The following is a 12,401-nucleotide window of genomic DNA, read 5'->3' as shown; positions in this document are numbered from 1 at the left end:
AGAGTGGGCCATGGTTGTTCAGTTGGCCCACTGAGGACAGACCGGGTTGGCAGGATATTCTCAATATAAGGCCCGGGTCTGTCACATACCTCCCCCTTATTAAATCAAGGGGACAGTTGGAGTCTGGTGGTCGGGCTCCAGATGTTCTCCTTGGCACGGTGGGTTCCTTAATGAAGGGTTCTCTTCCTCTCTTCTGGAGAGTCCGTCCGCATTTGAGTGGTCTTTCCCCTTTTTGTGCGAGATAGTAAAGTTATAACCTTGTAATGCTAAACTCCACCGTAATAACCTCCCATTTTCCCCAGAAGATCTTTGTAACCAGTAAAGGGGGTTGTGGTCTGTAATTACTGTGAACTCTTGCCCATAAATGTAGGGTTGTAATTTCTTTAGGGCCCACACTATGGCCAGGCATTCTTTTTCAATTGTGGCATAGGCTACCTCTCTATCCACCAGCTTTCGGGATAAATAAACCACTGGGTGCTCATGCCCATCCTCCCCCACTTGGCTGAGCACAGCACCGAGTCCACACCCTGAAGCATCTGTCTGTACCAGAAATCGTTTCTTGAAGTCTGGGGCTGCTAACACTGGGGACTGGGTCAATGCTGCCTTCAGAGCGTCAAAGGCTCCCTCGCACTCTGGGGTCCATTCTATATGTCTGGAGTATTTTTTCTTTGTCAAGTCAGTCAGGGGCCTGGCAACAGTGCTATACTGAGGTACGAATTTTCTGTAGTACCCTGCGATCCCGAGGAACGCTCGTACCTGCTTTTGGTTGGTGGGTCGGGGCCACTGAACAATGGCTTCTACTTTTGCCGGTTCAGGGCGTATGATTCCCCCACCAACACGGTGCCCCAAGTATTGCACTTCTGCCATGCCCATGAAGCATTAATATAAGGCCCGGGTCTGTCACAGGATCTATTCCCCTTGCTTGAAAAAGAGAGAGTTTTTAAAATGTAGGAGGCAAAAAGGCTAATTATGACACAATGGCACAGAAATGGATAAACTGTCCTTGATTGTGGATCTCCCAGACACAGACTCTGCAGAACTAATATAAAAACTTTCAATGCCAATGATAATTAATTACTTTAATTTACAGCGCACAGCTCAGTACTGCAATGAAACCAAAGTGCGTTGAGTGAAAGAGAACTTTATTGATATCTGCAATCACATTGTGGGTCTGTTTTACTTCTAAACATGCGCAGAAAGCACTAGTTTTAGAGCTAGTGGTTTGTACGCTTGTGCAGAAGTAAAAAAGTGTATTATAAACCGAAAACACAATTCGTGTACAACTCAACATAACCCCAGTAATGTTTAAGTGCATCATGATTGGCATTTTAATATAGACTTTCAGTCATTACCAAATTGACCTAGAGGCTCTGAATTTACCAAAATGTAACTACTTCTGAAACCTAACAAATTGTTTTCGTCCTTTCTAGTTATGACATTATTGGTGATCACACTTGCCAGTGCTTCCACATCACATTTTAACAAGCTGATTTCATCTGTGATCTGTAGCTACCTTATCTAGCAATTTATAAATAGGAGTTTTTAATAGGATTTAATAATAGGATTTAATAAGAATCTGAAACCTGACATCACATCTTTGAGTAAACTATTTGTTCAACGCTATATACTGACATTTAAACAAACTGTAACCTAACCTCTTACTGTGTCTTGGAACTACTCCAAAGATTGATCATTCTTTCAACATGCAACTCACTATGTAATAGGTTTCAGGTTAAATAGATAATATATGTGTTAAACCTACTTTTAAAGTAATATTTAATCAATAATGTTAGGTTTCCATTAACTGTATCTATGTAATACCCCTGTTTTTTCTACATTCCTAGAAATCAGCTCTTTATACTATTATGATGAAATCTACATTTCTAAAGCATCTTGTAATTCATTAATGTGTCATGTAGGATTTGGATTGTAAGCAATTTTGTTTCAAGTGTGATTATTTTGATATACAATATTAGCGTTCAACTGATTAAAGAGATAATATATATATATTGTGATAACTGAGCTGAAAAAAATCTAATGCAGATATGATCTTCTGGGGAAAAGCTGAACTGCACTAAAACTGATTGGCTGATGTCTCAGATATTTGTACAAGGACAATGAGTATCTATTATTAGTGCGAAGGGAGAGAAAAAACTAAAATTCATATTTAAACTGAAAAACACCTTTAAGCTTGTAATAAAGCAGTGATCAGAAACAAGGTAGTCTTAAGGACCTCACATTTGACCCTTGTTCACTCACTGGCAGGGGCTGGCTGGCAGACTTTAGCCTGGGGGGCAAGTAAAAAGCACTACCTCATAAGTAGCAGCCCTTCAGTAAAGGGTGGTTTTTGGTACAATATATATTTATCAATATAAAAATAGTTGATTTTAGTGTTATTTAACCCACCAATACTTAATCATCATATATGATAAATCTTAAATAATGAAAACAAATAATACAACAAAAACAAACCTCACTTTACAATGCATTTTATTTGATATGCTCCTTCTCCCTACAGTACCTTTTTCTTATACATATCTGGCTGATTATAATGGTGTATATATCATATAGCAGTAGATTATATTATAATGTTCTATTACAGTACTGAACACAGCGCCCTACATACTAATGTTACGAGCCGCAGTGGTACTGACAGCCGCCGCGGCTCACTTCCGGTGCCTCTTCCTGGCGTCCCGGCCGTCGCTATGATGAACGGGACGCCACTTACGGAAATTCGGGCCAGGGCAACGGCCGGACATCAAAAACTATCTATAGGTGCTCCGGCAGGCTGAATAGCCGGCGCATGTGCAGGAGAAGTCCCAGTCTGTGGGCTAATTAAACAGTGTGGCATTAATTAAGCAGGGTGCTGTGGATGATTTCAGAGCTAGGCTCTGATTGGCTGCCAGTAGTAATTAAGGCAGTGAGGTCTGAAGCCTCACTGCCGGTTATAGCTTTGGTGTCCCAGTCTTGCTGACCTGCTCCTGTTTCCTTGTCCCTTTCCTGTGGATACTTTGTTGGATCTCCCATGTATGACCCCCTGCTTGGATTTTGGACTCTGCCTGTTTTCTTGTGATCCTGACCCTTCTGTCCTGTACCTTGGACCTTGACCCCGACCTCTGGCGTGTTAACTGCTACTCTGTTTGCCTGTGACCCTTGACCTTGGCTATCGTTTTGACTACCCGCTGCTTTATACCAGTCTCCTGGCCTGCCGCTGTGGTCCTGCATTACCAACCCACACTACATCTAGAGCGAAGTCCTGGGGGCATCTGAGTACCAGTGAGTGCATCGAGCTCTAAGGGAAAGGCGGCTGCAAAAGGTGAATCCTCCATCATCTAGTTCTGTGGGTTGGTGATCAGGCCAGCAGCCTAATGACTAATAGGGTTATTATTTGTTTTAGGGTTAACCTAAAACAAATATGAGGGGTGGTTCTGGGAGGAAAAGCAGAGCACTAAGTGTCAATCTGACACCCTGGCCCAAAGCTGGATTAAGGCTCTGGGAGCCCAGGGGGACTTTAGATAAGGGGGACCCTACGATGTAACATGGTTATCATTTTAGACAGTACACAGGCAGTACTGTGTGTACTACTGTTAGGTGCATGCAGCTCTGCCTTCACCAGCAGTACAGTGTGAAGCAGGAAATATCTCCCAACTGTCCTTGTTTTCGGATCAAATCCTGACTAACAGAGACAGTCACCCAAATTTAGGAGCGCCCCACCAGATTCAGGACAGTTGGCAGGACCTGTTCTTGTCACTTTCACTACCTGTGGCTGCTAGTGTCTTTAGCTCAGTTGCTGGCTGTCTGGATCCTGGAATTTTGGGAGCTCTATTTGGAAAAAAATTAGTACATGAAACTTGGACAACTGCAAGCAGCACTAGTGTTAAATCATTGGCACTAACGTTTAATAATTAGGCCTCCTTCCAACCCCAAAATTAAAATAATAGCATTCACATTTGATAACTATATCTATTTCCCTCTAACCATCCTGACATTAAATTAATAGTAAACCCATTTAATAAATAAAACTATTTTCCTTCCTCCACAGCTCCAGCAATAAATTAATAGAATTGACCTTTAATAAATATAACCATTTCCTAAAACCATTCCTGGCATTAAATAATTCATATTCACATTTAATAAGACACTAGAAGAGATGGGTGGTTCAATACCACTTAATCTTTTGTAATCAGATATCCAGACTTGCTATCATACAGACTGGCGATTACTAACTATCATACACTATTGCAACTGTAGGTCATATATTTAACTGACCCCTCCATATAACTGCAGGTTAAATTCAATATATCTTCATACCATATAGTCCATGATTCAGGATTATATAGGTACAGGATTATAGTGCATCCAGGTCATTTTACTAAGATCACTTTTTATGAGCACATTTTTATTTTATATTTCGCTTTTTTAAATAAATACCAATAAAGTTTATATTTTAACAAAGGATGGTTCTAATACATGCTCAATAAAATAACAAATTATAGAGGATTCTGTGCACCTAAACAAAGAAACTTCTGTCCTTTCTCCTTTCTGCCCAAGTCATTCACAAGCAACCAGCATAGGAAAACATTTATGATTGGCTGGCAGTAAAGGGGAGTGTTGTGTTTGATCATTTAGTAGGGCTCATTCCTAATGTTTTGGTGTGTCGTTTTTTATGGGGATTATTTTTACCACTGAAGAAAACATTTATTTTTATTTAATAAAGTGGTCAATTTAATTTAACAAACTGGTAAATGAAAGGATGTTTATTGAATTCAAGTTTATTTGAGGATTGTGTGTTTATGGTAAATGTAATAGGTCTAGTAGTAATAGTGTTAACAGTCAATAACAAGTAGTCACAGCACTCATCCATCTGCCAATGTCTTTTCCTCTTCCTTCCCTCTTGAACAGCGCTATAACAGTGACACTCGGTAATTCTAACTTATTTTAATATTTTAAATTTATTTATTTTTTTTAAAAAACATGGCCACCGCTGGGATTACAAAACTTTTGGTAGTGCATGGGCAGGGGAGTTTTTCCTAAATGTACAACATGAAAATGACATAAAGCGAAGTGGCACTGTGCAGTGTATATATGTTGTGAGATAAGCGCTGGGAAAGTGATTATAGGCAAATATGTATCTCACAGGCTTCTGTCTTGTACATTTTAAAACCCCTGGGAGATTGTTGTGTTTGGGAAAACTTTCTCAAAGTTTGTTTTCAGTGTTAGGAAAAGTCGATAAGGGTCCCTGGGGTATAATCAGAGAGAGAAAGGAGGGCTGCATTTAAAAGACTCATTTCGAGTTTTCCAACCAACGAGCAAGCTGCTGGTAATCAGGAGTTGGACTTGCAAGGTGCTGCTAAAAAGTTGCAAGGCAGTTGTTTCTCATTACCTGAGGTAAGATTCTTCCTGAGAGAGACTGCAATGTATGACCAGTAAGTACTGTTATTTTATGTGTGTGTGTGTGTGTGTGTGGGACACAAGGTCCTTCACTTGTAAGAAGAGGGTGTTTCTGTGTACTAGTTACAAGTCGGACAAGCTAGGATTTTGTTTTAAGTTTTGTTTATTTTTGTTGCTGATGAATAACTCTAGCTGAGGCTAGTTAAACCAAGACACTGGTCTGGTGTGTTTTATCTGGCTGAAGTGTGTGAACTGCAGCCGTCTAACCCAAGGAGACGCTTCCCTAACCCGATCTTATGGCAATGTATAGCATGGAAATGACATGGAGAGAAGTGTACTGTGCAGTGTCCACATGTACAGCATGAACATAAAATAAATAGAAGTGGGTACTGTGAAGTGTCCATACATTTAGCATAACAAAACAATTTAGAATTGCATACAAAACAGAACTTAGGCAGTAGTGCTGTATTCAGATATAAAAACTAGAAATAGAATAGTAAAATGTACGTAAATGTCAGAAAATGTTACATAAAAAAAGAATGAGGCTTAAAGTAAGCTGTACATTAATATGAACACCGGTTTAAATAAATCTGACCATCTAACCAAATTAATATTACTCTGCAAAACTAATATTAATCTCCCCTCACACCCGATTGTAATAAAAACTATTAACTTTAGTGTTATAGCTACTTATCCAGTGCTGCACATCAGTCTGCAGAAGATAACAAGTCATTTATTTTCTGTATTTTCTAATTCAGACAAACACTAGAGGACTATTATTATTATCGTAGATTTAGAAGGCGCCACAGTGTTCCACTGAGTGTACGGTACAGAAAACTGTACATACATAAAACAGGTACATACAAGGCAGACAAAATAACTGCAGACATGAAAACAAAGTGTATGAAGGACCCTGCTCATTACAGAGCTTACATTCCAAGTGGAAGAGGGCACAGCTGAAACAATAGGAACAAATGTGGTTCAGACTGGAGATTGTGACAGTTGTGAGGGTACACTAGTGTGAATAGTGTTATTGGGGATAAGGTCACCTCTTAAAAAAAGAGATGGGTTTCAAAGAGCGATTAAAGATTTGAAGGCTGTTGGAAAGTCTGATTGAGCGTGGTAGGAAATTCCATAAGTGGGGAGCAACATGGGAGAAGTCTTGTATGCAGGACAGAGGGGTGAATACCAGAGAGGAGACAAGGCGCAGGTCAGAGCTAGATCTAAAAGGCGGGGAGAGAGAGTATTTTGATAAGAGATTTGAGATGTATGAAGGAGTGGTGTTGTTGAGGGCTTTGTAGTAAGGGTGAGAAATTTGAATTCGATTGTGGAGGACATAGAGAGTCAGGGATTTTCAAAGTGGTGCAGCAGATGTGGAGCAGTGAGAGAGGAAGATCCGTCTTGCAGCAGCATTTAGGATGGATTGAAGTGTGGCTAGATGGGTGTCAGGAATGCCAGATAGCAGGAGGTTGCAATAGTCAAGACAGGAGATGATGAGAGAATGGATAAGAGTTTTGGTAGCATGTTGAGTAAGAAAAGGGAGTATTCTGACAATGTTTGTAAGGTGGAGTCGACAGGACTGGGAAAGAGTCTGGATGTGAGGAATAAAGCAGAGGGTGGAGTCAAGTGTAACACCAAGGCAGCGGGCTTGGCAGACTGAGGAAATTGTGGTGTTATTGACAGTGAGGGAGATTTGAGGGCAGGTGGTGACTCTGGCAGGAGGGAAGATAATAAGTTCTGTTTTGGACATGTTGAGCTTTAGGTAGTGATGGGACATCCATGTGGAGATAGCTGAAAGACAGTTGGTTACACAAAATAGTACAGAAGAAGAGTTTAGGGGAAGAGATATAGATTTGGGTGTCATCAGCATAGAGGTGGTATTGATGGCCAAATGAGCGAATTAGTGCCCCAAGAGAAGTATACAATGAAAAAAGTAAAGGGCCAAGAACAAAGCCTTGTGGGACCTCAACAGATAATGGGAGAGGAGGGGAGGATGTGCCAGAGGTAGAAACACTAAAGGAGTGGTTTGATTTGTAGGAAGTAAACCGGGATAGAGCTGTGTAAAAAAAACCCTGTGTTTTCTATTCTATGTACTACATAGAAAACTGTAAAAATAATATACTAGAGACAAAAGTGACGTTGGTCATTTTGTTGAGACCAATGTTCATGAAAACATATGCAGATGCTCATGGAAATGTTTCCTATACTGCAGACAATGTGTTATAGTTAGTTTAATATACCTACTAACTGGAAGGTTCCATGATTAGTGAAAGGGGGGTTTCTGGGTAACTGGAAACACACCTAAGTCCGGCCCCTGAACTGTCTGGAATTTCTGGACATTTATTTTCTTCTTCCTGGATCTCTTTATTTGTAAATTTGCCTAAAATAATATACCAGATATAAGATGTATTAACCTACTGTATAAAACAACAAAAATGTTTAGAATATATTTCACGGCGTCATAAAACGTGACAGTAAAATTTCTTATTAACTATAGGTTATTTTTATCTTATCTCGTTAAGGCAGCGCCTTTTACTGCATAACTATCTTACAAAATATCCATATGCAACAAGATCCTATACATACAGAAATGAATTGAAATGATCTTTTAAAACTGTGATTTCGAAAAGCTACACCACAGTAATGGTTGTAACAATAGGATCATATTCATATGAAGTTCCACACCCAGCCTACATACCCCTCTACCAATAAAAGCTGCCTCCAGCAATAACTACTTATTGTCAGGATTCACTAGGATGAGTGGGATCCTTCGGTTCTACCTGGGATTGATGGTACTTCACCCAGAGACACGGAATCTAACAGAGTGGAAGGTTTTCACCAAAGGTTCCCGCAAGGGAATTTGGGCTTGGCAGCTTCCACCCTGCAGGTTGCGGCCCTCTAGGAGAGTTCCCAGTGAGCGGTGATAGAGAGCCTACTACAGAGAAGAATGTAGGCACTAGAAAGCCACAAATGAGTATGATTACTGAGTGATGCGCAGTGATAGTCCACAGAGAGATAGTAGGTGATTTGCAGCAGCACACTTGGAGAGATGGTAGCGATGATCTGCAGAAGTTACCACTAACAAGTGGAGCAGGTAATAGGTGAGTTGCAGCAATACACTTGGAGAGATGGTAGCGATGATCTGCAGTAGTTACCACTAACGTGTGGAGCAGGTAATAGGTGAGTTGCAGCAGCACTCTTGGAGAGATGACAGCAATGAACTGCAGGAGTTGCCACTAACAAGTGGAGCAGGTAAAAGGTGATTGCAGCAGCAGAGTGCATGAGCTGCTTCCAGGCCAGGAGTCTGACTAGAACAGTATTTCTCAACTCCAGTCCTCAGGACTCCTAACAGTGCATGCTTTCCAGGTGACAAGGGAAATAATTATACCACCTGTGGATCTGTTAGTCAGTAGTGAATACACCTGTGCTTAAGCAAGGAGATATGGAAAAAATACACTGTCAGGGGTCCTGAGGACTGGAGTTGAGAAACACTGGACTAGAAGAACCAGCACTGAGAGGAGCCTTATAAATGAGAGGTAACCAATGGATGAGCGGGACAGGTGAACACAGGCAAGCTGATTGCTGGCCTGACAGCCAGGGAAGAAGCAGAATGAATGAGGAATGAATGATATTCAGGTTACCGGGTGGCAGCCGTGGGTGAGCGGCGTGTGACACTTATTTTACATATACAAGTAATAGGTATTGTTCAGATTTCTCTAATTTTAATGAATGTGTAGCTAGCACATGAAAGGTACATTAAATGCCAAAGAATAAATGGATTACAATGCTTTAGATCACGCCAGTGTGTTGTAAAATCCCAATGGTGTGGTGAAGATTTTGCAATGCAACTTGTCCTATTTTTAATCCCATAGCTCTAGAACGGAGCGTATAGCAAACACATACAAATAATTTATACTCAATTTTCATGTGCATTTCATCCGTTATTATGGGGAGTCATTCTGAAAAGAAAAAGCCTCAGCCCAGTAATGGGTAAGTAATCTGTGGTACTGGGTGGGGGCCTTGCTGACCCTCCTGCAAATGGGGAGTGTAGCACAATAACATAGCCACCACCTTAATGCTGGGTGTCTTTAATCCTGGTGTGGACTGGTAGTATGTGGTGTTATACAAAAATAATACCTGATTAGATGAACCCATCTAATCTTTGTTGGGCCACCCACCTTGGTATCCTAGACATCTTTCTCTAGCTCAACCCTGTAATACATCATTTCCTGTGCTTTCTGTATATATCATTAGATTTACCACTTTAAGTATCAGCTTGACGTCGTTTTTTTAGGGCCCACTGATTACAGGTAAATGTCTCTGGATTTCATACATTTTAGTAACTTTGATTGTAGCTGTGGTTGATCTCACAAACATCTGATAGGATACCATACCAGATAAAAATAACCAGTCATGTGATGTTTTAATTAACGTGTGGCACTTTGATGAGATCCCCCCAGTTGTTACATCACTGAAGTACTTCCACACTAAAAATGTTGCTCAGGATACCAAAAGTGAAGTTGGAGCTACAAAAGATATAGCTCCAACTTCACTTTTGGTATAAATAAATGTGGCTCATCGCCTAGTCCTGGAAATGATCTATGTCCAGAGGAACTCATGCTCCTGAACAAAAACAAAGAGTGGAATCATTTGAAGTATTCTCTGCTTTATACTGTAAATCAGTGCCGTAACGAGGGTGGTGCGGGCGGTGCCTTTGCCCAGGGTGCAAAGCCAAAGGGGTGCAGCAGCGCCCGCTACCTGCCTAAGTTCCGCTTAAGGGCTGAGAGAGAGAGATTTTCATTTACCAGAGTTTGATGCTTCAGCCGTTAATTTCCGCCGTGTAAAACATGTGCGTTCCACTTACAGGAAGTTTGGCATTTGGAACGCAAACTTGCGTTCCAAATGCTGGGGGGCGCCGGTACCCTGTCTCGCCCAGGGCACCAAAATGTATAGTTAAGGCACTGCTGTAAACTTACATAAGTAGCAGACTAGGCAGACTGCAGCTCAGCATTGAGCAGGGCAAACAGCACTCAATCACAGCAAGGAAATCTAGCGTGTGCTTTGTGTTTAAGGCTGGTTCTCCACTAGCCTTAGGAAAACACAAGTGACACGGCATGTGAAACACAAGTGTGTTTTTACATGCAGTGGTAAGCAGTGTTTGCACTTCTGATCTGAAAGGGGGGTCAATGGAAAAAATAAAGCAGGCAGCATTCAAATGACAACAATGCACCACTGCTGCAGGTGGGTATGGGATAACTGAAACCAATAGGTTCCATACACATTTACAAGCTTATACTATCATTAAAATGATAGAAGTAGTAAGGGGACAAAAGGGGACTTACTGCACCTGCACTACTTCTTGAGGCAGTCACCATGCTTTACAGCAAATGTAACACCATTACCCGAAGAGGTGGGGAATTTCAGGTAGATGCTTCACAGAAAACTGAGCTTGGGCAAAGAGGTTGAGCCGCTGTTGGAAGGAATCTTAATGCAAGTCACACATACATCCAATGTGAAAGCTACTCGGCCTTTTGGCTAAGATCAAGTGTAGTTGTGGCAGAGCTGTACTTGGTCCTCTGGCCAGGGACCAGGTATGCTGCTTTGAAAGCCTGGGACAAATGTGTCTCCGGGAGTGGCGACCCCGGGGGTGCCATAAATCACGGGCTAGAAGGCCTTGAAACAGATATCACGTGATTTTGTTGGCACCCATGCACTTTGACCACTTTCTTTTAAGCACTCGCTTCATTCTTTGCCCTGGACTTTTGGCTGGGCGAGAAAAATTTTATAACAAGCTCAGCCATTAGGCTGGGGCCGTATCCACTCGGCACTATTTATTTTTCTCCACGTTTGTCACTTTCACTTTTATGTTTTCACGCTTCACGGATTTTTTTTGGGTGCGGGTAGGCCCTTTTGAGCTCCTGTCCCCGAGAAGATCTAGGGGGAAATGTGTGGCCGAGGCTCCGGTCCCCTGAAACCCCTTGAAGGTCCTCCCCTTAGGGGGTGGACTAGTTGTTGAGCCCTGAGTGAAGCTTCGGTGGATCCCAGGGGCTAAAGAGACCCCCGTAGCCTTGCGGCGAAGGGGGTCTGAAGACCCTTGCCCCCTAAGGGACCTTTTGGTTCCGGGGGTCGGGGACCAGGGCCCTTTCTTTTTAAAGGAAGGGCCAAGTTCCGCATCCCTTAGTGCACTTTTTTATGGTTTTGCACCTTTTTTGGGCACTTTTGGATTTTTGATTGGAGGTTCCCAGGCTTTCAATAAAAAAAAAAAAAAATACATCCAATGTGAAACAGAATTAAAATAGATGTGAAGGAGAGGATTTTAAATGATGCAAGGTTATATAATGATCCCTTAACTATTAGTTTATCAGGCTGGATGTGTTAAGGAATTTGCCTTATTCTCTTGAGGGCAAATAAAATCCTGTAAATTAGAATGTATTACTGATATGCTGTTAAAAACGTGAATGTTGCTTGGTTTCTGTTTACTGAAATAAAAGGCAATATATAATGAATACATGGTATGTTATCTATCCCTTATTGTATCGAAGAATAGTTAATTAGCCCATAATAAACTTTAATCTACGAAACCAAACAACACTGCAGCCTTCTATACTACAATTCATTTATCAATGCATGCCTTATATGCGTGGTAGGTGAAGTCTAGACTCCAGTCCATAACATTATTCAGACTACCATGAAAAATACAATTACATTTTTTTTATAAAAAGAGTATATAAAATTGAAACACTAACACACTGCAGTTTTAATATTGAAAATAAAACAAGTATCTAATAATTCTAATCAGTAATATTATATATGCAAAGTCCTTGAAAGTAGGGCACAGTGAATATATCTATAACCTTCAGATAAAAGGGAATTCCCACACTATCTTTTCCAAGTATGCAATAAACTTTATTGAAGGTCTACGACCATCACCTTTGTTCTTTAGCAGTGGCCTTTAATCAGTGGAGGCAGTTATTGAGTGGGCTCGTGCAACATTTATGAGAAAGCAGTCC

The sequence above is a fragment of the Mixophyes fleayi genome, chromosome 5, assembly GCF_038048845.1.
Source record: "Mixophyes fleayi isolate aMixFle1 chromosome 5, aMixFle1.hap1, whole genome shotgun sequence".
Taxonomy (NCBI): Eukaryota; Metazoa; Chordata; class Amphibia; order Anura; family Limnodynastidae; genus Mixophyes; species Mixophyes fleayi.
The sequence above is the reverse complement of the archived record's forward strand: the minus strand, read 5'-3'. Positions refer to the sequence as shown.